Raw genomic sequence first — 26,101 nt, 5'->3', positions numbered from 1 at the left:
TAAGTCCACTTCACCTTATTCTTTTTTCAAAAAATAAGGAGATTGTACCCTTTGATTTATTCCAACATGAACATTATATAAACTTATATTGAGGTACTAACCCCAGGCTTTTAATAAATATCTCCTAAATTAATGGTTGGAAGAATAAATTAATGACTGAATTATTTAATTAGATCAAGTACTATTGCTTCTAGAATTTTCCACATTTTCCCCCTCAGTAGCATTTTCATCAGAATCATTTTTTTTTAAGATTTTTTATTTGTCTATTTGACAGAGAGAGAGATAGCCAGCAAGAGAAGAACACAAGCAGGCAGAGTGGGAGAGGAAGAAGCAGGCTCCCAGCGGAGCAGGGAGCCCGATGTGGGGCTCAATCCCAGGACCCTGGGATCACGCCCTGAGCCGAAGGCAGACGCTTAACAACTGAGTCACCCAGGCACCCCTCATCAGAATCATTCTGAGAAAAGAGATGTTACCAGTCAGCTTCTTGGTTTCACTTCAGCTAGATCCACTAAAACTGAGTATCTACAGATGAGGTTTCCTGGAGTGTCTTTTTAAAAGGTTCTGAAGAAACTCTTATGTGTAACTCTTGTGTAAAATATTAGAGACTTTTCTCCTGTAAGGTATAAATCCCAGAAAACAACTTTTCCTTCCATCTTTTATTGTCTGAGTCACAGAAGCAAAAGATCTCATAAATAAGATGGACGTTTGACAGTCCAAAAAAAAAAAAAAATGCACAGTAACAAATTATTCTTCCTGGAGTTTTATGCTATTTTTTTTTATCAAGCATTTCTCTGTGTAAAGAAAAATCGTAACAGCTGACATCATCTCTTCACAACTAACACACTTGAAGAAATAAATATGCCTACAAATATTAATGATAAAAACGGAGTTCGCAGTGTCAATATATATTGTAAATTGCAGTAAAACTCACCCGTCACTTATCTGTTCATCTGGCAAAGTGTTAAGTAGTTTATGTTACACTTGGAAAGATGAATTCCCCATGGTCAGAGCTCAATACCCTTGATGGCTATAAGTGGTGGTTAAGGCTGTCATTACTCAGAATGCTACTGAGCTTCCTGGGGCTTTAACCTGCCATGCTGTGAGAATGGCTTGGATTTTCTACAATCCAGTTGTTAAGGGCACTTGGTAAATGGAAGGAAGCAATTATATAACAGAGTTCATATTTATCTTCAACTAATTTGTCACTTGAAGATAAATAGTACGACAATGGGCATCAAAGTAGCCTATAAAAATGGGCAAAACACCTTAATATGTTGTCCAGAAGTTTACAACATATATTCAGAAGTGATCTGTTGTATTCTGTAACCATGACGTCACTTCCTGGAATGGCATACCTGCAGGTAATGCCAATCATGGCTCTTTGGTTAATAGATCTCTAAAGTTTAAATTGTATTTTATATTAAAAGCCAGCTGCTGCACATATATTAATCACAACTGAGTTGCAAAACTCAAAAATAAATCATGCTGTCTAAACCCTGTTCCTTCTCCTTGCTCTGATATATGTTCATCCTATAAAGTTAATGGCAAATATACAGCTTAGAATTTGAAGTCATATATTATTTAGAGTTTGCAGCAGGTGGCACTCAGAGAAAAACCATGAGTCTGTCACCAGGGGTTATACCCAGCAGAGCATAAACTCTCCATGGGATGCCATGGATATGGCAGCCATTTGCAGAAACTATCTAGAAAACCTGAGGGGCATCTTCCTCTAAAAGTCAGAGTTTTTCCATTCTAAAATGTTTATGTTTATATCCCCAGAGTCATATTTTCTTCATGGGTTTCCTGAGTTTCAACACTTTCAAAGCAATCGTGTATTGCTCCCTCATATCTCATACATCTTCCTAATGCCTAAGCCATGAGTTACGTGTGTCTCAGGATGTCCCTCTCTTACCAACAGATAAAAATAGTAAAGTTTGAAGATTTTGTTTTGCAAGTGGCATATCCTTGCCTTGATGCCAGGGTATTCTGAGGTACATACTGAAGTCTGCTGGTAGTTTTCTCTCCCCCCCCCCAAAAAAAAAAATCCTCAATAGAGGTCATTAATCTAAAATGGAGGGAAAAATAGGCTGTAACTTTGAATGTATGTCCTAGACAATTCATTCCATTAGCAAAAAGGCCATAAAGAGGAAAAGAAAAAAAAAAAAACAACTTACACCAAAGAACACTGGTATTCATGTTAATAGTGATCTTATTTTCCATAATATTCTTTTTTTCTAACTATCAAATGAAATTTATTTTAGACAACTGGAGGGAGGAAACTGTACCCCTTTCCACTCTTGTTTCTCTTTTAGAATGAATCTTATAATTCACATAGCTCAACTTCCTAATTTCATAGGCTAAGAAAATGAGGCATACATCTGAAATAATCTTTTATCTACTTGACTTGGTCACCTCTCCTCAAAATAAGTGTTGCAAAAAGAAACTTCCTTTGCATATGAAACATACCCACTCTTAATTTCCTAAATTTTATTATTATAGCATATACTGATTTAAGAATCGGTTCAGTCTAAAATAGGAAGAAAAACCAGTTTTTTTAACCAACAGGTTCATTTGTGAATATGAAATATTTAAAATCGCTAGCAGCATGGATCAGTGGGTCTCAATTTGCATTCAAGGAACAGAACGAACAAGACTATGTTGTAAAACAATCTGGAATTCAAACCAAAATCAAGCCATCTTGAGAGTGATATTATGCTTAAGTGATGTCATATTTCTGAAGTATTCCATTGTGTATCTGCAACTCTCCTGATTATTGCACCAGATTTGGCTGAATCTTTACTGAACACAGTCATTTTAAAACTTGAACAATCAAAAAGATTTTGAGTTTCATTGATCTCTCTTCAATAACTCAGAGTAAAAATTACAAATGTGTGGACAAGCCTTATTCGGGCCAAAGCTTATGTGTATTTTTCACTGATTTGAACTACAAAAGCCTGAGTACCTGCTACACTAACAACCACTGGTGAGTAATTACGAACAGTGATCAGTCATGACCTGCCCGCCCCCCTGCCCCTGACTATAAATGCTGGACTAGAGACTGGCATTAGATTTTTTGGGATGATCTATTTAAAAAAAAAAAAAAAAGAGGATTAAACTTTAATAAAAATGTTTGATCCAGTATGATGGTTTTTCAACCAACTGAATGGATTCTCTTGGATTAACTGAACTTGAGACATGCAGAAGAATTAGCAATCATTAGCAAGGCTTCTTGTCCAGCAACAGTGTCTCAAACAAATCCCCCAAAACTTACAAACATAGCCAATAATTTACAAACACCTTTTCTGAATGACACTTACATTATAAATAAGATGATAAATGCAAATATGGCCATTTTTTCTACCATCTACCAATCAAACTAGCACCACCTTCTCTCTAAATGACAAGAAATAAACGTAATTAATCTCATTTCCATGTAATGATCAGCTGCTCACATACAATTACAGTGAAAATGCAATGAAATAATTTACTTAGTTCCTTACCAATTACATCTACCAAGAAACTGTAACACTAAGAGGACTAAACATTAAGTACAGATACTCAAACTACTAGGTCCCAATGAAAAATTCTGAACACAGCAAAACACACACACACACACACACACACACACACACACACACACACACCCCTACACCATCATTGGGGGTTACTTGGTGTATAATTTGGGAATTTATTTTTTTAAAGTTTAGTCAGGCTCACTGCACCATGAATTTGATATTCTAATTTATAATGTTACAGAGCATGGGTTTGCAAGCTATGGCTTATGGGATAAATCTGGTTCCTGTATGTTTTTATATGACTGGTGGGATTAAAGTATTTTTTTACATTTTTATATGACTACATTTTAAATGATGCTATAAGGACCAACATAATATTTTCAGTGTTGCCTCTTGGCATACAAAGCCTAAAATATTTATTATCCGTCTTTTTACAGAAAATGTTTGTCCTAATATTGAGTATATTGTACCCATTAATAAACTGAAATGATGTTATAATCACTGTCATATTTTGAGCTGACCTCTTCATAGTTCAAAAACGGACTGATCATCAAGTTACAGCTTCTCCCTCCCCAGGCAAATTTTTTTTTATAGCTGTGCTCATCTGGTTATATCTTACTTCCTGGCGATCATTCAGAGGGAATATACGAAGTTGGATAAAAACCTATAAGACTTTATAAAATAGCATCTATGTATTATTTTAGTCAACCAAATGTATTAGCCACCTCCTCTGTACTTGAATAAATACATTAATTAATGCACTCTAGGTCAACACCCAGTTATTGGCTTGGCCAGCTGTGTGCAGAGCTGGGCACTCATCCAGTGAAAGAATGTTAAAAAGACTGTGAAATGAAGTTCCAAGATGAATTAAAGTTCTAAGAGGCTTATGAAGCATGAGGTGGAGATATATGAAAGCAGCTCAAATACAGTGTAGCAACTCAAGAGGAGTATGGCCTGAAAAATAATACTGCAGAACCATAAGCATGTACTTGGAAGTTGAAATATATTTGACATCAACCAAAGAGAGATGTACAGAGAATAGATTAATACATAGGGATTAGCCACAGCTATGAGACAGCTAAAGAGCTACCAAATCAGTAACAGTATTGGGACAGGTTAAAGAGCTTTGATCTAATTTTGAGAAGGAGGTCATGGTTATCAGTAATGAATAGTTCTGGAGACATCAGTCAATGAAAGGTTTAAAAAAACCGTCTTCATTAAGAGCAAATTTGTAATCTTAGTGAAAGAAGATAAAGAGAATTGCTTGGAGAATATACTGCATCAAAACAAAAAAAGTAGTGGACAAAGTTAAACAGATAAGGAAGACTTTATTCAAGGCTATTGCATTAAGGAAAGAGGGTCACACTCAGTCCAAGGTCAACTCCCCTGAAATGAAGCACTGAAGAGTTTTAAGAGCTGGGGTAGGGGATCTTAGGCCACCTGTGTTTGCCAAGTGGCTTTGCGCAAAAAAAAAAAAAAAAAGTAAATTTTCTCCTACCTTCAAGTTTTACAACTTGTAGCAAGGAGCCTACCAAAGTTAGCTTCCTATTCTTCTGCACAAATTGGTGGACAGGGGCTCTACCATCCTTGATGATTAAATTTCAAAGGGATGGCTCCCAGACAATCCTGGGTTGTAAAGTGGGGCTTAAAAAAGAAAAAAAAAAGATTTACACCTCAAAGGGAGAGAAAGAATGGACAATTACAATTTTTCTGAAATAAGTGTTCTAAGAGAAGGGAAGTTAGGGGCCTAGAGTCAGAAAGAAGCCTGCGTGCAGTTTAATCAGGATGAGAGGACCTTTAAGGCTCTCCTGGTCAGCTAATGTGAGGAGTGAATTCAGATGAAAAATCAAAGATAATAAATTGCATCTTCAAGAAACTCAGGTGTGAAGAGATGAAGGCTGAGAACTAGAGAGAATGTGGCATTAGAGACTATATATTTTTATGATAGAAGAAGAGCATTTTATAATCTAAAAAAAAAAAAAAGAGGAATAGGATACAGAAATGATGGGGATAACCATGGAAACAGTCTTCTAGCAAGAGTCAGAGTACTAGATTCAGAGTACATTATTAGAGTGGACAACAAGAGATTCTCTTCCACTGGCACCATAAGCATAGAGGAATCAACAACCATTTTTGTAGCACTGCCTACCAGCATAAAAATAAACAAAAGTTCATTGAAATTAATTTCCCCTAGAAAAGAGGCTTGACATCAGTGGGAACCTGCTTTTTTACAGCTTCATACTGAAGTGTTTTAAATTAAAGTTTTGTTAATATCATTATCTTGTTGACAACTTACACTCATGATGTTATAATCACTGAAATGATGTTATAATCACTGTCATATTTTGAGCTGACCTCTTCATAGTTCAAAAACCGACTGATCATCTTTACTACATTATTTTGAGACATTCAAGAAAAAGACCCACAACCGATAACCTTAGAAAATTACATGAATTCTCTTATTGCCCAATAGTGACCCTGCTATTTTTGGAGGAGTGACAAGCCGTTAATAGCTTGATTACAGCAAAAGTGGGATTCTAAATAGAAGGTTAAATGCAATCTTCTTTCCAGTCTGCAAGAAAAATGATGTTATAATCTTGAGCTTTCATATGGATGACATAATGCTGGAAAACTTCATATGACCAAATAAAAATACACCTAAATATAAACGGGCTCTGGTAAATAAGTAAACCCCTAAATCATACACAAAATTCTATACACCATCTAGAGTAGTGGCTTTTACATTTTGTGGAGTCATGATACTCTGAGAGGGTTATGAAATCCACGGGCACATAAATTTTCTCTAGTATAGATGGACTTCATTGCCTTGCTCTCAGCTGGAAATGTTATCCTGGGATAAAACAGATAAAAGAGAGAGCACACATCATAACATTTGAGAAGGAATAGAAAAATATTAAAACAGCGTATTCCCATAAATCAGAATGGCATTTCAGGTAAGAAAAATATTACTCTGTTCGTTATATTTCATTATCATCTAATTCTATGGATTTGCTTTGGCAATGTATTTCTGTGGAAAAGAGAATACTAAATTTAAGCTCTAAGATCTGAAGAAAACTTTTAAAGTATCTTCATACGTGGATCAAATTGTTCTATTTTGACACAAAATGAACCCCAGTGGAAAATATTTGGTACTTCAAATGCTTCTCAGTAAATTAAAAGATTTACAAACAAAAATTCATTACTAGTGTTAGGAAACATACATATGAAACACTTTTCCTACAAAAATCACTAGAGAATCATCAACATCATAGCATTAATAAAAGGACATCCTTTAAAGAAATAAGAAAATTATGCTTAGAACTTTACATCTAATATGAAAACTTAAACTGAGTCATTTCAAGTATTGCTTTGATCTTTAAATCAATATAATTAAGAAAAACTATGTCATTTGACTTAAGAAAAGTTGTTTTACTCTAGATCGTACAGATAAGCGAGGAAAGAAGAAGTACACAGCATTTAGTAGTTTTAAAATAAAATGGAAACCAGGCTCGGCAATCCTCCAAGCAGACAGAACATTTAAGCCATGTAAGCAACATGAAATCCAGCTTATTTTAGGAACATTAGCAAGACTTGGGTTATTTCTTATAAATTTCTCTGATAATCACAAAAGAAACTTAAGTCATCTTCCCCAAATGGTACCAGATAATCACTTTTAACCAATACCCTGCTGTCTGGAAACCCCCATTGCAATAACAAATTCTTGTAAAGGTTAAACTTCCTCATTTTCACTCTATAAGCCACCCAGTAACATCATGCCTGAGTTTCATACCAGTTTTGAGTTTGAAGTATCCTGGCTCTTGAATAGATTCTCGCTCACTCAATAAAATACTCATATCAAGTAAAGCTCTCTGAATTTTCTTTTTAACAGTAGACAGCTAACAAAAATTCAAGACTCGTGTCATTTGTTTTAAAGTTCTCAAGTTGATTCAAGTTTTCAATATGGTATTGGGGAGATGTCTAGAAAATAAGATTTTTCTTTTTTAATGAAGTGATTCAAGGAATATTAAGGCAGGGGGAGTATGGCACACAAAACAAGATGCATGACATGTTAACATATGCCACATAAAAGGGAGAGTAAATGCTGAGAAGTGTTTCCTTTTATGTAGCAAGGGATAACGAGACTTCAAATCTACCTGTAACTGAGACCAATGCTTATTGCAAATCAGAAAGTAATTTCAATTCCAGACGAGCTCTCAACCTCAGCAAGTGATGAAATATTGTAATTATTTAATACTTATTTCATTAGACCGCAGTGAGTAAGTCTAGTGATTGATCCTCACAAATGAAATCTTTATCTCTAGAGAAGAAGAGAGCTATGGGAACATTGTATGGCAATAATTACCACTGTGGTCTCCAGACTAATTATTTCAAACCTAAATAGCAATGTTAATAATCTATCTATTAGCTGCCAACTTATTAATTCACTATAAAAATGTATTTGCTATGGAACATAACCAGTAAATTTAATAGAAATGGATCTCCATTAATTGTTTCACTAAGGTGCACATTACCATCAATTCACAATCAGCTTTTGTGGACAGCTATAATAACGCTGCCTGCTAGTCCTACCGAAGGATAAGTAGACAAGCAGCAATGCCAGCAATAAAAATCACCCACCATTAATATACTGAGGGGGAAATGACCATCACAGTGCAGCTTTTTGTTGTAGTATTGACAATTTTTTTGGTTCTTGCTGATGTGCAATGAAAATATACAGCAGCTGTATGCCCCACTAGCTTTAATGTAGTGAAATAAAGGATAGCAATCACACACATGAAGGTATGTATAACAGAAAAAGATTATATATCTATCTCTATAAATCTGTTTTTTAAATGTATGAATAAATAGGTATATATAAGGCAATCTCAAAAGTCAGAGCATATTTATAAGCTATAGATACTCTGAAAGTAAGATCCAAATACTGAAACAGTATTTTAGGCTATGGGAAAACACTAGCACTGATGACCAAGTTGTATAGCTGGAATGTGTCCATCCCTTTCTCCTGTCCTCCCCTGTCCCCCTTTTTTCCTCTCCTTTCCTAATTGCTTTCTTTCAACACTTATCATGCACCTTCTTGGTGGATGCACTGTTTAGGATCCTGGGATGCATTTTATAAAAGGCACGGGATAGCTATTGAATTCTCTACCTTCTAATGACTCCCTTGTAGAGAGGAAAGAGACCCTTGAAAAGTCCAAAATAAAATAAAAAACAATGCCTAAGGTTTAAGAAATATATATATGATGCCAGATAAGGATAAGTGTTAGGAGTAAGATAAAGCACAGCAAGAGAACAGAGAGTAAAGTGCATGGGTTGGGAGAGGAAAACGTTAGTTGAATGACAAAGGAAGAGTTGGCCAAAGAGATGGCATTTTAGTAGGCGTGTAAATCAAATGAAGAGCAAATCATGTGATAATCTGGCAGAAAAACATGTCAAGAGGAAATTCCAACTAAAATCCCTTTCTGAAGTGGGAACAACCTTGTTGTAAACACTAGACAAAGGCCAGTGTGGCTTACCGGAGTGGTTGATAGCCTCAGGACAAAAAAATGAGTGTGGTCAGATGCACACAGGGCTTGGGGGCCATGTACAAAATTTCAATTCTACCCACTTACTATGCTATTAGGCAGAGAATCACATGACAGGCAACTGTTGTTGTTACCAAACTGTAAGTTCAGAGACACGTTTCAAATGGAGATAAAATCCTCATTCCATAAATCACATTTGAATAGAGACTTTAGCAAGTATGGTATGCTTAAGTCCTTTTGATTACACATGAACACTATTACTTAAAACACATACAGTGCCTTTCTGCCTATAAAATATTTCTATTACATCACCTGATTTCACACTCACAGCCTTTTAAATACACAAAGATATTTTAATCCTCATTTCACATATGAAACAATAAAGGCTTGAAAGTTTAAACAAATTGACCACAGTCAAAATACTATTAAATTACTATTAAATACTATTAAAAGCAGTCCTGATTTTTCATATCAAAACATACACAAGTATTTAGAAATGAGTCAACAGCAGTAAAATTTATGTCCACAACAGCCAAACTATGGAAAGAGCCCAGATGTTCATCAACAGATGAATGGATAAAAAAAGAAGTATGTGTGTGTATATATATACACACACACACACACATATATATATATACATATATATATATATATAATGGAATATTACACAGCCATCAAAAAAAATCTTGCCATTTGCAACGAGGTGGGTGGAAGTAGGGGGTATTATGCTAAGCAAAATAAGCCAATCAGAGGAAGACAATTATCATATGATTTCACTGATATGTAGAATTTACGAAAAAAGCAGAGGATCAGAGGGGAAGAGAGGAAAAATGAAACAAAATGAGGCCGGACAGGGAGACAAGCCATGAGAGATTCTCAATCTTAGGAAACAAATTGAGGGTTGCTGGAGGGGAGGAGGCTGGAGAGATGGGGTAGCTGGGTGATGGGCATTGGGGAGGGTATATGTTGGGCTGAGCAGTGGGTGTTGTGTAAGACTGATGAGTCACAGACCTGTACCTCTGAAACAAACATTATATGTTAATTTAAAAAATTAGGGGCACCTGGGTGGCTCAGTCGTTAAGTGTCTGCCTTCAGCTCAGGTCATGATCCCAGCGTTCTGGGACCGAGCCCTGCATTGGGCTCCCTGCTCAGCAGGAAGCCTGTTTCTCCCTCTCTCACTTCCCCTGCTTGTATTCCCTCTCTTGCTGCCTCTCTGTCAAATAAATAAATAAAATCTTTTAAAAAATTAATTAAAAAATATGAATAGGACATGGTATATATAAAATGAGCAAAACAACTTCTTTCAACCCCATCTCAGTTAATATTCTCCATCGTTTAACCTGCCTTATTGACTGGGATGCCCACTGGGAAAGCCTTTCTCAGGCAGACCTCTTACCTTTCATCAAAAATCAGAGATTGGGAATATGCGTCAAACTCCCTAGGGGCTTTTCCTCATAGCAGTATCTAACTCCCTTTGGTGAGGCACTAATGTGATTCATTATTGCACTAACTGTTATCTTTTAAAAAGAAAGTAACAATCCCAATGCCTAATTTAGACATATGACAACTGCTACACTTTAAAAAGAAACTGAGGCTGTTTAATCCCTCCTTGCTTACTTTACTATGACTGGGAGCCAGTGTAAAGATCGTTAATATTAGGAAAATCCTATTTTGAGAAAGTATTTTGCAAGCTGCATTTACCTCTCTCTACTTTCACAATACCAGCTCACATGAAGGTTAAAAATATGTCATAGACATATTCTGTTTATTAACTCTGAAAGTGCAAAAATTAAAAAGAGGATTCACGCCCAGTCGCAACAGTAAGTTAGAATGACCTTGAAGTAATTATATGAGTGTACTACATAGGTACCTTTGGAACAGGTTCAATTCTTGATCTCATCAATAAGTACATTCAGGTTTGTGGGATCAAGCAAGTTTTTTGTTCATTTGTTTGTTTGGCTCAATCTCTTACTCTCTCCTTTTTGCATGAGGACATCGGAACTCTCTTTTTATGAGAGGTCCTTCTTTTTCAGTGAAAAGGTTATAATATCCTTTCTCCGGAATATTATGAGAGAGTAGACTTCATCATAAACTGATAGGTGTGCAAGTCTAAAGCACTTATAAAATTTTGTTTTAATGTCTAAAAGATTTTTTAAAAGTTTGAACAAACATCATGTGTTCAACTATTTTTTTTTTTTAAATAGGCTCCAAGCCCAGCGTAGAGCCCAATGCAGGGCTTGAACTCATGACTCTGAGATCAAGACCTGAGCTGAGATCAAGAGTCATAGGCTTAACCAACTAAGCTACCCAGGTGTCCCTCTATTTTAGGTATTGGATCATTTTATTAGGTTTCTCCTTAAGCAAAATGAGCCATCAAAAAGGCATGACTATCTTTACAGGTTAGCCAAGGAAAAATACGCATGGCATAAGAGCTACACCACCACCTGAAAATCTCCAGACAAAATCCACAGATATTGTGTAGAGGTTTCACTGTTCCTGTGGATCACTTTTATTACATTCAAGAGAAAGCTAAGGTCCATTGCTTTTGTTTTTATTCCTCTAGAATTCTTAAATTAGGTGCTATGGGTTTTTTCCCCAGCTTTATTAGGTATAATTAACAAATAAAAATAAAATATATTTCAGAAGCACAAACATGATGATTTAACATTTGTATACATTTTTAAATGATTACTACAATCAAGCTAATTAACACATCCCTCATCTCACATAGTTACTGTGTGTGTGGTAAGAGTACTCTGCATCTATTCCCTTACCAAACTTCAATTATATAATGCAGTATTAATTATAGTCATCATGCTATACGTAAGAGACTCAGAACTAGCTCATCTCATAAATGAAAGTTTGTACACTTTGACCAGTATCTCCCCATCTACCCCCCCCCCACCTCAGACCCTGGCAATCTAAATTCTACTTTCTGTTTCTGGTAGATTTTTTTAAATATTTATTTATTTATTTGAGAGAGAGGGTGAGCAGGGGGAGGGACAGATGGAGACGGACACAAGCAGACTCTCCACTGAACGGGGAGCCCGGACTTGGGGCTTGATTCCAGGACCCTGAGATCATGACCTGAGCCAAACTCAAAAGTTGGACGCTTAACCAACTGAACCACCTAGGTGCCCCAAGTTTGATTTTTTTTTTTTTACATTCCACATAAGTGAGATCATACAGTATTTGTTTTTCTCTATCTGCTTTACTTCACTTAACATAATGGCCTCCAGGTTCATCCATATTGCTGAAAATGGCATGATTTCTTTTTTAAAGACTGAATAACATTTATACATTACATGTATTTCATCCATTCATCCATCAATGAACATTTACATTGTTTTCATATCTTGGGTATTATGAATGATGCTGCAATGAACATGGGAGCACAGATATCTCTTCAGGATAATGATTTCATTTATTTTGGATATATACCCAGATTGGGCTTGCTCGATCATATGGTAATTCTAGGTATAATTTTTGGAGAAAACTCCATTACTGTTTTCCATGACCGTACCAATTTACATTCCCACCAACAGTGCACAATCGTTCCCTTTTCTCCACATCCTTGACAACACTTGTCGTCTCTGGTCTTTTTGATAGATAAATACCAACATAGCAGATGTGAAGTAATCTCACTATAATCTTAATTTGCTTTTATATGATAATTTGTGACAGTTAACACTTTTCATATGCCCATGGGCAGTATGACTTCTTTGGAAAAATGCCTACGCATGTTCTTTGACTACTTTTTCATTGGATTATTTGTTTTTGCTGCTATTCAGTTACAGGAGTTCCTTATATTTTTTTAATATTAACCACTTCTCAGACACAGGGTTTGCAAATCCTGTCTTCCATTCCAGAGGGTGCCTCTTCATTTTCTTCATGTTGCTTTTCTGTACAGAAGTTTTCAGTTTGATGTACTCCCACTTATTTTAGCTTTTGATGCTTATGTTTTTTGGTGTCCTATCCAAAAAATCATTGCCAAAAGTCCAGAAGCTTTTTTTTTTCCTATGAGTTTTATAGTTTTAGGTCTTATGTTTAAGTTTTTAATCCATCTCAAGTTCATTTCTGTGAGTGAAGTAAGATGGAGATCTAATTTCATCCATGTATGAATATCCAATTCTATAAATACCATTTAAGAAACTCTTCTTTCCCCCATTGTGTAATCTTGGTGCACTTATGAAAGATTATTTGAACCATACATGTATGAGTTTATTTCTAAGCTTCCAATTCTGTTTGGTCTCTATATGTCTGTTTTTCTGCTAGAACCATATTACTTTATTATAATTTTGTAATATAATTTTGAAATCAGTAGCGTGATGCCTCCAGCTTTGTTCTTCTTTCACAAGATTGTTTTGGCTACTCATAGTCTTTTGTGGTTACATACCAATTTTAGGATTGATTTCCTATTTCTGTGAAAAATACCACTGGAATTTTGATAGTGACCATATTTCTTCTGTAGATCATTTTGGATGCTGTGGACATTTTAACGATATTAATTCTTCTAATCCACGAACATGAGATAAATGTCCATTTATTTGTGTCTTCTTCAATTTCTTTCATCATTGTATTATAGTTTTCAGCATACAGATATTTTACCTCCTTGGTTAAATTTATTTCTAAGTATTTCATTCTTTTTGATGCTATTGTAAATGGGATTATTTCTTTTTCAAATAGTGCACAGTTAGTGTATAGAAATGCAACTGATTTTTGTATGCTGCAACTTCACTAAATTCATTCATTAGTATGAACGTTTTTTTTCATAGGATCTTAGGGTTTTCTATATATAAGATGTCATCTGGAAACAGAGACAATTTTCCTTCTTCATTTCAGATTTGGATTTTTTTTTTTTTTTTCCTTTTTGTGGTGTAACTGTTCTGGCTAAGACTTCTGGTATTTCGTTGAATAGAAGTGTTGAGTGTGGGCACCCCTTGTCTTGTTCCTGATCTTAAAGAAAAAGCATGAGTTTGATTATTACCAGTGGTCTTATATCACATATGCTCTTTATTATTTTGAGGTACATTCCTTCTATACCTAATTGTTGAGAGTTTTATGTTGAATATTGAATTTTGTCAAATGCTTTTCTTGCATCTATTGAGGTGATCATATAATTTCCATCCTTCATCTTCTTAACAGAGTATATCCCTTTCTTGATATATGTATGATGAACCTTGCATTTCAGAAATAAGTACCATTTGATGATGGTGTATTTTCTTTTTAATGTGCCATTTAACTTTGTTAGATTTTTTTTTCCCTAAAATTTTTGCATCTGTGTTTATCCAAGACATTAGCTTGGAAATTTTTTTCTTCTTCTTCTTCCAGTGCCCTTACCTGGCTTTGGTATGAGGGTAATCCTGGACTCATAAGATCAGTGTGGAGTGTTCCCTCTGGGTTTTTTTTTTGTTTGTTTTCTTGTGGTTTATTGTGGTTTTTTTTGTTTTGTTTTGTTTTGTTTTAAAGAGTCTGAGAAAGATTGGCAATGCTTCTTTAAATGTTTGGTAGAATTTACCTGGTCCTGGACTTGTGTTGGGAGGTTTTTGGTTACTGATTCAATCACCTTACTCTTTATTGGTTTGTTCAGATTTTCTGTTTCTTCATGATTCAGTCTTGGTATGTTTTGGTTTTTTGAAAAAAAATTGTGATTTCTTCTTGGTTATACAATTTTTTGGCACGTAATCTTTGAAAGTAGTCTCTTAAGACCCTTTGAATTTCTTTAGTATCAGTTGTAACATCTCCTCTTTAATTTATAGTTAAATGTACTTAAGTCTTTTTTTCTTAGTCTAGCAAAAGGTTTTTAATTTTTAAAAATCATTCAAAAAACCAACTCTTAGTTTTGTTGATATTTTTTCTAACATTTATTTCATTTATTTCTGCAAGAATCTTTCTTATTTCCTTCCTTGTTCTAACTTTGGGCTTAGGTTGTCTTTCTTTTTATAGTTCCTTGAGGTGTAAAGTTAGGTTGAGATTCTTTTTTCTCAGTGTGGAAATTTATTACTACAAACCTCCTTCTTAGAACTGCTTTTGTGTGGTATCAGCAACATGGCTGTATAGAACTTTCAGGCACTCAGCCCCTCCCAGAAATACCATTTGAGTAACTACCCAAAAACAAAAATACCTTCACAGGAGTTAAGGCTTCCAGGTAAGGGTTGACAGTACCTGGGTGAAGAACAGAAATAATAAAAGACACTTTGAAGAGGATAGAAAACATAGTTTCGCATTACCCCATCACATCTCCCCAAGCCTGGGCAGGCCAGTGTGGAAGGAGACACACTCCCAAAGGGGGAGGAAAAATGAAGTGAGCCCCTAAATTCATCACAGACCCCAGCACTGGCCCTCACTTGTACCAGGCTGTCTCCAATGTCTTTGTCTCCTGGCCTACCCCAGTGCTGATCTAGCCCCCCAAAACCCTGATTGCAGAGGCTCTAGCTCTACTCCAGCACCAAACCTACCCCTGTGACCCCAGGCAGGCCCCTGGAGACCCAGGCAGCTAGGCCACCCCAACAGCTGACCTCCAAAAACATAGCATCTAGACTGGCTCTCAGGAAACCAGGCTCCTGGCCTGTCCCAGTGACAGACCAGTTCCCACAGACTGAGGCTTCTGGCCTGTCCCAGGACTAGACAAGTCCCTTAAGTCTCTGACTCCAGAAAGGCTCCCACAGACCGAGGCTCCTGTAGCATACCAGCATCAGGCCGGACCCAGAGGGACAATGCCCAGCCTGTGAGGACTTAAGCATTTGCTGACCCAGGTACCAGTCCTGTCTGCCCAAGGACTCCCTTAAGTGGCTAGCTTAAAATAGACTGTTATATCTAGAATAGGTATCATATAAGCCTCATGGTAACTACCAGGCAAAAATCTATAATAGATACACAAAATAGAAAGAAGATCAAAGCGTAACTATATGGACAGTTATCAATTCACCAAAAAAGGCAGCGAGAAAGAAAAAAACAAGGGAAGTACAAAACAGCCAAAACTCAACATGAAGGCATTAATAAGTCCTCAGCTATCAATAATGACTTTAAATGTAAATAGATTCAATACTCTAATGAAAAGACCCAGCGTGGCTAAATGGATTAAAAAACAAGACTCAACAATACGCTGCCTACAAGAGACTCACTTTATAGTTAAGGAAACATATAAGCTGAAAGTAGAGAGATGGAAAAAGATACTCCACGCAAATGGAAACCAGAAGACAGAAGAGGTAACTTTTATTCTTGTATCAGACGAAACAGACTAAGTCAAAAACTGTATAAAGAGAGAAAGAAACTCATTATACAATAACAAAAGGATCAATCCAGGAAAAGAATGTAACAATTGTACATACATATGCACCCACATCAGAGACCTAAACTTATTAAGCAAATACAGATCTGAAAGGAGAAAGAGACCAGAATACAGAAATAGGAGGAGAGTGCAATTCCCACTTACAGCAATGGATAGATAATCCCAACAGAATATCAATATGGAGACACTGAACTTGAACACTTTAGACCAAAGGAACTAACACACACACATATATATAGCATTCTATCCAATACCACCAGAATACATATTCTTCTCCAATGCACACGGAACATTATCAAGGACAGATCATATGCTAGATCACAAAGCAAGTCTTAGTAAATTTTAAAAGGTTAAAATGGTATCAAGTGTCTTTTCAACCACAATGATATGAAACAAGAAGCCAATAACAGGAGAAAAACTGTTCTCTATAGTTAATAGTCTCTTATAGTTTGCCTCCCCCCACCTTCTTTTTTCCTTCCACAAGATTTTCTTTAGGCTGTATGTAAAATATTTATGTCACTATTGAGACATTTGGTAAAATAATCATGCTAAATTGTTTCTCTGGAAACTTTTCCAAAAATTTTTGTCAGACAGCATTCAAGAGGGTGACATAAAGACCCATAACTCATTTCTTCCCAGGACATACCAAATCTATACCTACCTACAGAGAAATTTCCTCTGAAGAACAACAGTAGCCTGATTAAACAGTTTCTACAGAAAAAAGGACAGAGGAACCAAAGAGAGAATGGCAGGCGAGATGGAGACAGGGTAGTAACAGGAACTCCATGCCACAAGCTACAAACAGCAGTAGAGAAGGATATCACTGAGGGACTCAAGTTCAGATTTGCCCACCCTGGGGCATAGAAAACACACACACACACACACACACACACACACACACACACACACACACAAACACATGCAGTTTAAAGGTCAAACAGACTATAAGTGAACGAAATCCATTTACTAAGCCTCGATAATCCACCAAACAGGATGTAGTAACTTTTGAAACTCTCCCTGGTCAGAGATGCTGGAGAGCACCACTGTGAATGTTCTCCCACCACTGTGATAATGCAAAAGGGTGCTTTAGCCAGCCTGCTACCTCACTGAGCCTGGGGCTCCTTAACCGTACCGATTCTAGCGGTCACAAAATGGCCTTCCACCCTTGCCCATCCAAGCTCCAGATGTCCCACAAAGACAGTATCAGTGCAGTTCACAAGGACACCCCAGTACTGTACCCACCACAGTTCTAGCCATCTCACCAAGAATGTCTGAGCATGAGCCACCCTGGGAGGCTCCAACCCAAGTCCACCTCAGCTCCAGGCATCCTTCCATGGAGGCCCTGGCACAGAGCACCCCAGAAACCCAGTCCCACATCTATTTCAGCTCCAGTTGTCCTGAAAGTGCGCTGTCTGCATGGAGTGCCCCAGGGACCCCCAGACCACACCTCTTTAGCTCCAGCCATCCCACCAGGGCTGTTTTAGTGTGGAGCACCAAAGAGTGCCTGGGAAGACACATGCTACAGCTCCAACTGTCCAGCCAGGGAGGTTCCCATGCTGGCAACCCAGGACCACCCAGAATTTGCCCATCCCAGTTCCAGCAGTCCCACCAGAGTATCGAAAGAGTGCACCAGAAACCCAGCCTATGGCTACTATACCTTCAGCCAGCCACCCAAAGCCACCGGGCACATGCAGTATACAGAGGGAACATTCCTGAACAAAGCCATTCTATCAAGCCTGGGGAGGTAGATGTTTCACTGAATTCATAGAAAAAATACAAACAAATGTAATGAATAGAGTAATAGGCTTCAAACAAAAGAACAAGACAGAACTTCAGAAAAAGAACTAAATGAAATGGAGATAAGCAATTTATGTGACAAAGAGTTCAGAGTAATAGTCAGTAAGATGTTCACCAGATTTGAGGGAAGAGTAGATGAATTTGGTTAGAACTTCAGCAAAGATATAGAATACATCTATAAATAAAAGAAATAACCAAAGTTAAAGAAGACAACAAATGCAATGAAAAATATACAAGAAGGAGTCAAAAGCAGATTAGAGGATGCATAATAATAAGTCAAAAGCTGGAAAACAGGGTAATGGAGAGTACCCAAGCTGAATGGCAATAAGAGGGGAAAAAATTAGCATAAGTTAAGGGACCTCTGTCACAATTTAAGCATACTAACATTCACATTTCTCCGAAGAAAAAAGAGAGAGAGACGGAAAGAAAACTTAAAGAAATAATAGTTGAAAACCTCCCTAACCTGAAAGAAGAAATAGACATCCAGGTCCAGGAAGAACAGAAAGCCCCAAACAAAATAAATCCAAGGACACATAATCATTAAAATGACAAAAATTAAAGACAGAATCTGATAATCAGCAACTACTTATGCACAATGGAAATTCCTTAGGACTACAAGCTGATTTCTCAGAAGAAATTATGCAGACCAGAAGGGCATGGAATATATTCAAAGTGGTGAAAGGAAAACTGTACAACCAGAAATACTCTACCCAGAAATATCATTCAGAATTGAAAGCAATGTAAAGAATCTCTCAGACAAAAGTTAAAGGAGTTATCACTGTAAAACTAACCTTACAAGATATGTTAATGGGACTTATTTATGCAGAAAAGTTCATACTAGAAGAAAAGTCCATAACTAGAAGAAAATTATGAAAAAGAAAAAATTTCACTGGTAAAGGCAAACATATTACAAAGGTAGTAGATCAATTATTATAAAGTTAGCATAAAGGTTAAGACAAAAGTAGTAAGATCAATTATATCTAAAAAATTACTTTAGGTATTCATAAAAAGATATAAAATATGACATCATAAAATACAGAGAACTGATAGTGCCAGAGGGGTGGGGATAGAGAGATGGGCAAAATGGGTGGAGGGGAGTGGGAGATACACACTTCCAGTTATCTAATAAATAAGTCACGAGAATAAAATGCATCACATAGGGAATAAAGTCAATGATATTATAATAGCACTGTATGGTGACAGATGGTAACTCTACTTGTCGTGAGCCTGGCATAATGTATAAATTTGAATCACTATGCTGTATATCGGAAACTAATGCAACATTGTGTGTCAACTACTCTCAAAAAAAAAAAATTAAAAAAAAAATTTAAAAAAAAAAATATATATATATATATGGCGTCATATCTACAAAATGTGGAGTGGGGATAAGATATAGTGCTTCCAGAATGTGTTTGAACTTAAACGACCATCTACTTAATAGAGACTGCTATACAATTAGGATGTTATATATGAACCTCATGATAGCCACAAAACAAAAACCTATAATAGATACACAAAAAGAAAAGAATCCAAGAATACTAAAGAAAATTATTAGTCACAAAACAAGAGAAAAAGGAACAGAGAACAACCAGAAAACAATTAACAAAATGGCAATAAATACATACCTATCAATAATTCCTTTTTGTGTAAATGAACTAATGCTCCAAACAAAAAAACTTAAAGTGACACCCACCTATACACTGCCTTTAAAAGACTTACTTCAGACCTAAAGACATATAGACCACAAATAAAGAGCTGGGGAAAAAAAAAATTCCCTGAAAATAAAAGAAAAAAATGCTTCAGCACCAATACTTACATTAGACAAAACAGACTAACACAAAATAGATTGTAATAGGGGACAAAGAAGGGCACTACATAATGATAAAGAAATCAATCCAACAAGAAGACAGAACAATTATAAATATCTATAATATCTATAAACCCAACATGGTTTAAATATATAAAGCAAGTATTAGCAAACAAAGGGAGAAACTGACAGTAATACAATAATAGGGGACTTTAACATCCCCACTTGCATCAATGCATAAGTCATCCAGACAGAGACTCAAGAAAACATTGGCTTTGAATGACACATTAGACCAGACTGATTTAACATACTTACAGAACATTCCACCCCCAAAAAAGCAGAATCCCACATTCTTTCTAAGTATACATGGAACATTCTCCAAAACAGATTACATGGTGGACCACAAAAATCAGTCTCAATATATTTAAGATTGAAATCTTATCAAGAATTTTTTCCAACCACAGTGGTATGAAATTAGAAATCAATTATAAGGGGAAAAAACCCTAAAAAATACAGACGTTTGAGCCCTAAACAGTACACTACTAAAAAACCAAAGGGTTAAAAAGAAATCAGAAAAGAAAAATTGGAGACAAATGAAAATGGTAGCACAGTTCAAAATCTTTGAGACACAATAAAAGCAGTTCTAAAAGGAAAGTTTATAGTAATATAGGCCTATCTCAAGAAACAAACAAAAAAATCTCAATCAAACCTCATACCTGAAGGAACTAGAAAAAAAGAAAAGAACAAAGTCCAAAGTCAGTGCAAGGATGACAATAATAAAGATCAGAGCAGAAATAAATGAAATAAAGACAGAAACAAAACTGAAAAGATCTAAAAGATGGTTCCTTGAAAAGAAAAAAACTGATAAACCTTTAGCCAGATTTATCATAAAAAGGAGAGGATTCAGCTATGTAAAATCAGACATGAAAGAAGAGAAGTTACATAGGACATCACAGAACTACAGAGGATTATGAGAAAACTATGAAATAGTGTATGTCAACAAAGCAGGCAAGATAGAAGAAATGGAATAGAAATATACAATATTTAAGACTGAATCAGGAAGAAATAGAAAATGTGAATAGAATGATTACTAATAACAAAATTATATAGGTAATCAAAAAATTCCCAAATGTAAGTCCAAGACCTGATGGCTTCACAGATTAATTCCACTAAACATTTAAAGAGTTAATACCTATTCTCCTCAAACTATTCCAAAAAAATAGAAAAGGAAGAGATGCTACCAAATTCATTCTACAAGGCCAGCATCACCCTGATACAAAAACTAGACAAAGACACTATAAAAAGAAGAAAGTTACAGGCCATAATTCCTAATGAACATAGATGCAAAAATCCTCAACAAAATATTAGCAAACTAAACTCAGTAATATATTAAAAGGATAATTCACCATAATCAAGTGGGATTTATTGCAGGGATGCAAGGATGGTTCAATATCCACAAATCAATGTGATAAAGCACATTAACATATTGAAAGATGAAAATCATATAATCATCTTAATAGATACAGAAATTGCATCTGATAAAATTCAATATTTATTCATGATAAAAACTCTTGAGATTTAGAGGGAACTTATCTCAACATAATATATGTCATATGTGACAAACCTACAGCTAACATCATACTCAACGGTAAAAAGCTGAAACTTTTCCTCTAAGATCAAGAAAAGACAAAGGTATCTGTACTGACCACTTTTATTCAGCACAGTACTACAAGTCCTAGCCATAGCCATCAGACAAGAAAAAGAAATAAAAGACATTCATTTTGGTAAGAAAGAAGTAAAACTGTCACTATTTGCAGAGGGCATGAAAGTATATATAGAAAAACTTAAAGACTTTACCAAAAAAATCATTAGCGGTAATAAATGAATTCAGTAAAGTTGCAGGGTATAAGATTAACAGAAATCAGTTGCACTTTTATACACTAACAACAAAGTAGCAAAAAGAGGAATCAGGACAATAAATTCATTTACAATTATTGCAAAAAAAAAAAAAAAAAATACCCAGGAAGAAATTTAACTAAGAAGATGAAGGAACTGTACTCTGAAAACTGTAAGACACTGATGAAAGAAATTGAAGATGCCACAAATGGAAAGATACACCACGCTCACATATTAGAAAAGTTAATATTGTTAAATTATTAATACCAAGCAAAGTAACCTACAGATTCAAAGCAATCCCTGTCAAAATACCAATGGCAGTTTTCACATAAGTAAAACAATCCTAAAATTTGTTTGAAATCAAATACCCTGAAACAGCTTAAGCAGTCTTGAGAAAAAAAAACTGGAGGTATCACAATCCTAGATTTCAAACTATACTACAAAACTATGGCAATCAGAACAGTATGGCATGTGCAGAAAAATAGATACATAGATAAATGGAACAGAATAGAGTACAGAAATAAATCCATGCTTATAGTCAGTTAATCTATGACAAAGAAGGCAAGAATATGCAATAGAGAAAAGACAGTCTTTTCAACAAATAGTGCTAGGAAAACTGGACAGCTCTATGCAAAAGAGTGAAACTGGATCACATTTTCACACCAGACACAGAACAAATTAAAAATGGGTTAAAGATCTAAATGTTAGACCTGAAACCATAAAATTCTGGAGAGAATACATAGGCAATAATCTCTTGGCCATTGGACTTAGCAATATTTTTCTGGATCTGTCTCCTCAGGCAAGAGAAACAAAAGCATAAATAACAATAAGAGTCATCAAACTAAAAAGCTTTTGCACAGCAAAAGAAGCCACCAACAAAACTAAAAGGTGACCTACTGAATGGGAAAAAATAATTGCACATCATATATTTGATTAGGGCTTATGTTCAAAATATTTTTAAAAACTCAGTACCAACTCCCCCCCAGATAATCCAATTAAAAATGGAAAGATGACTTGAATAAACATGTTTCCAAAAAAGTTATCCAGATGGCTAACACACACACACAAAAGATGCTCAGCATCACTTATCATCAGGGAAATACAAATCAAAACCACAACGAGATATTGCCTCACACCAGTCAGAATGGTGAGTATCAAAAAGACCAGAAATAACAAATGTTGGCAAGGATGTGGAAGAAAATAAACTCTTGTCTATTATTGGTGGGGATGCAAATTGGTAGAGTCAGTATGGAAGTTACTCAAAAAATTAAAAATAGAAATAGCAGACAACCCAGTAATTCCACTTTGGGTATTTACATGAAGAAAATAAAAACACTAATTGTAAAGATACATGCACCCCTATGTTTATTCTAGCGTTATTTACAATAGCTAACATATAGAAGTGTCCACTGATAGATAAGTGGATAAAGACAATGTGTACACACATACACAATGCTATATTAGCCAAGAAAAAGAATGAAATCTTGCCATTCATGACAACACGATGTACCTAGAAGGTATTACGCATAGTGAAATTAGACAGTAAAAAACAAGTATTATATGATTTTATTTATACGTATTACCAAGAAGAAAAGAAAAGAAAAGAAAAGAAAAGAAAAGAAAAGAAAAGAAAAGAAAAAAGAAAAAAGATCCAGAAAGAGACTCATAAAAACAGAAAACTAGCAGGTACCAGAGGGGAGGGATGTGGGAGATGGGTGAAACAGGTGAAGGGACAAGTTACACATTTCCAGTTGTAAAATAAATAAATCGCAGGCATGAAAAGCACACCACAGAGAATAAATTCATTAATATTATAATTACTTTGTACGGTGCCATATGCTAACTACACTTACGGTGAGCATTTTGCAATAAAAATAGTGGTTATCACCATATTGTACCCCTGAAACTAATATAGTACTGTATGTCAACTATACTTCAAAAAACTGGAAAATAAATGTCATACACACAACACACTTTTAAGGGCAGTAAGAGAAGAATCATTATTTTATATACTGTCACGGGCATGCTTCATAGAAAACAGTACCTATGCAAACTCTGTACTGCACTATTTTGGATCAAAAAAAAAAAAAGAAAGAAAAATGTTCTAAAGGAGAGATGACTTCAGGCACAGCAAAGAAATGAGGTAGAAGACGTTACGAAAATTTCCTTTGGGAACTACTAATTCCCTCATATTTTTCTGAAGTGGCTCAGATACAAAGATTTGAGGAGGGCATTGGGCTAAAGCAAAGACTAGTATCAGACCACCAAAGCAGAAATGCCCTGTGAATGCACATGAAATCAGTGGGATGACCCAAAATAATCCTAGAAGAAGATAACGTGAACAGATCAAAAAAGGAAAAAACAAAACAAAACAAAAAACAGGTATGGAAAAATTAGTTCCAAAAGAACTCCCAGACTAGCTTTTGAGCTCCATACATAGTCAGTTCTGCTATAACACTTGTTTTAGTCAATTTGTCCAAGACCATAGCACAGCAACAATTTGCGTCTGCTTAAATGTGATTTCATCAGCAAGAAACACTGGGCAACAGCAGAAAACTGCACCTAGTTGAACAGAGGTGCATAGGAATACACCACACACACCACCACCAATACCACCTCAGTGTGTATTATGAGCCATGCCCATTCACACATGGTGTTCCAGCTTGCTCTGTCAGTCAACCTTCCTTCCACCATTTCAAAATAACTCAGAGTGCGATGTTTCCAGCTCCCATAACACAAGCAAACTTCAGGTCTTTTTCAAAAATGTAAAATGCTACACTGATTGTAGTGTATGTGTCCGTGTGTGTGTGTATATATATACACATATATGTGTGTGTGTGTGTGTGTATATTTAAACATTTAACATGTGTGGAAGTATGTATGTGTGTGTATATATATATATATATTTTTTTTTTTTTTAAACATTTAACATGTGTGAAAGTATGCCTCAGTTTTTTTTTTTTTTTTAGGTTCCACTTTTGGTGTGTATGCCACTGACCAAGTCTTTGAGGTTTGTGTTCATATCCCTAGTTTCCCCAAAATCCCTACAGTGCTTGACTACATCATTTTGCCTAGCAGGTGACCATATGACCAGAGCATATGGTCATGTTATATTAGAACTGACTGAACTGAAAAATGGCAAATTCAATGCTACATAAGCCATTCAAGAAAAATTCACTCATCTATACTTATGCAGTACTTATGTAAGAACATGGTAAGTTAAGCAACCATTTCATCTAGCCAATATAATCCATATGACCAGCCAATGTGATTTTGACACAAAAATTATCTAGGAGGAAAGCACAGGGTTTTTATTATTTTTACCTAAAGGTGTCTCTTTTGGGTAATGACAAATGTGATTTTTTTAAAGCCTATTTTTCAATATACTTTTAAAGTTTTTAAATTGTTTTATATATGGTCAAGTTAGATTTTTTAGAACCTCACTTTTAACTTGTATTAAGTTTGTTTTTTGAAAAAGTCGAACTGCAAGCACCTGCCAATAAGGTAATAAAAACACATAATAAAACCACAAATCAAACCAATGATCTGTAAATCTGAATTTCATAATGCTAAACAAAATACCAGCAAATAAAAATTAAATAGAATTTTAATTTCTATTTCATTTATTAAAATTTAAAAGTAAAATAGCTCTTCATCATAGTTATGTCAGATTATTATAGTAATACACTAATATTTTAGCCTTATCAAGATCGTAAGTACAATTATGTGAACAAGAAAATGAAAAGTAAGAGTTTGACTCAAATGCTTTCGATAAAGTTCAATACTATTCCTTATTTAAAAAAAAACTATTAAAGAGAATCATTGTTCAAATCAATCTTACACTAAATTTAAAAATATTAGAGGGGCGCCTGGGTGGCACAGCGGTTAAGCGTCTGCCTTCGGCTCAGGGCATGATCCTGGCGTTATGGGATCGAGCCCCACATCAGGCTCCTCTGCTATGAGCCTGCTTCTTCCTCTCCCACTCCCCCTGCTTGTGTTCCCTCTCTCGCTGGCTGTCTCTATCTCTGTCAAATAAATAAATAAAATCTTTAAAAAAAATTAAATAAAAAATAAAAATAAAAATATTAGAAATTCCCTGCTAAAGGTGGGAGCACATTTCACAGTATCAATTAAAAATTCATTCTGTAAGTCCTAAAATACATGAATGATAATGCAAACATAATATTTGTAAAAATTAAGTATATTTCAAAAATATTCAGTTAAAAAGTAAAAGCAGAAAAGAACTGAAAAA

The 26,101-nt window shown here is 35.4% G+C and overlaps 1 pseudogene; it reads left to right on the top strand.

The window, feature by feature from the left end:
• Positions 1–1,328: 1,328 nt before the first annotated feature.
• Positions 1,329–26,101, top strand: part of LOC103659027 — an 82,023-nt pseudogene continuing 57,250 nt past the window's right edge.

The sequence above is a fragment of the Ursus maritimus genome, unplaced genomic scaffold (genome assembly GCF_017311325.1).
Source record: "Ursus maritimus isolate PB19 unplaced genomic scaffold, ASM1731132v1 scaffold_3, whole genome shotgun sequence".
Lineage (NCBI taxonomy): Eukaryota > Metazoa > Chordata > Mammalia > Carnivora > Ursidae > Ursus > Ursus maritimus.
The sequence above is the reverse complement of the archived record's forward strand: the minus strand, read 5'-3'. Positions and strand labels throughout refer to the sequence as shown.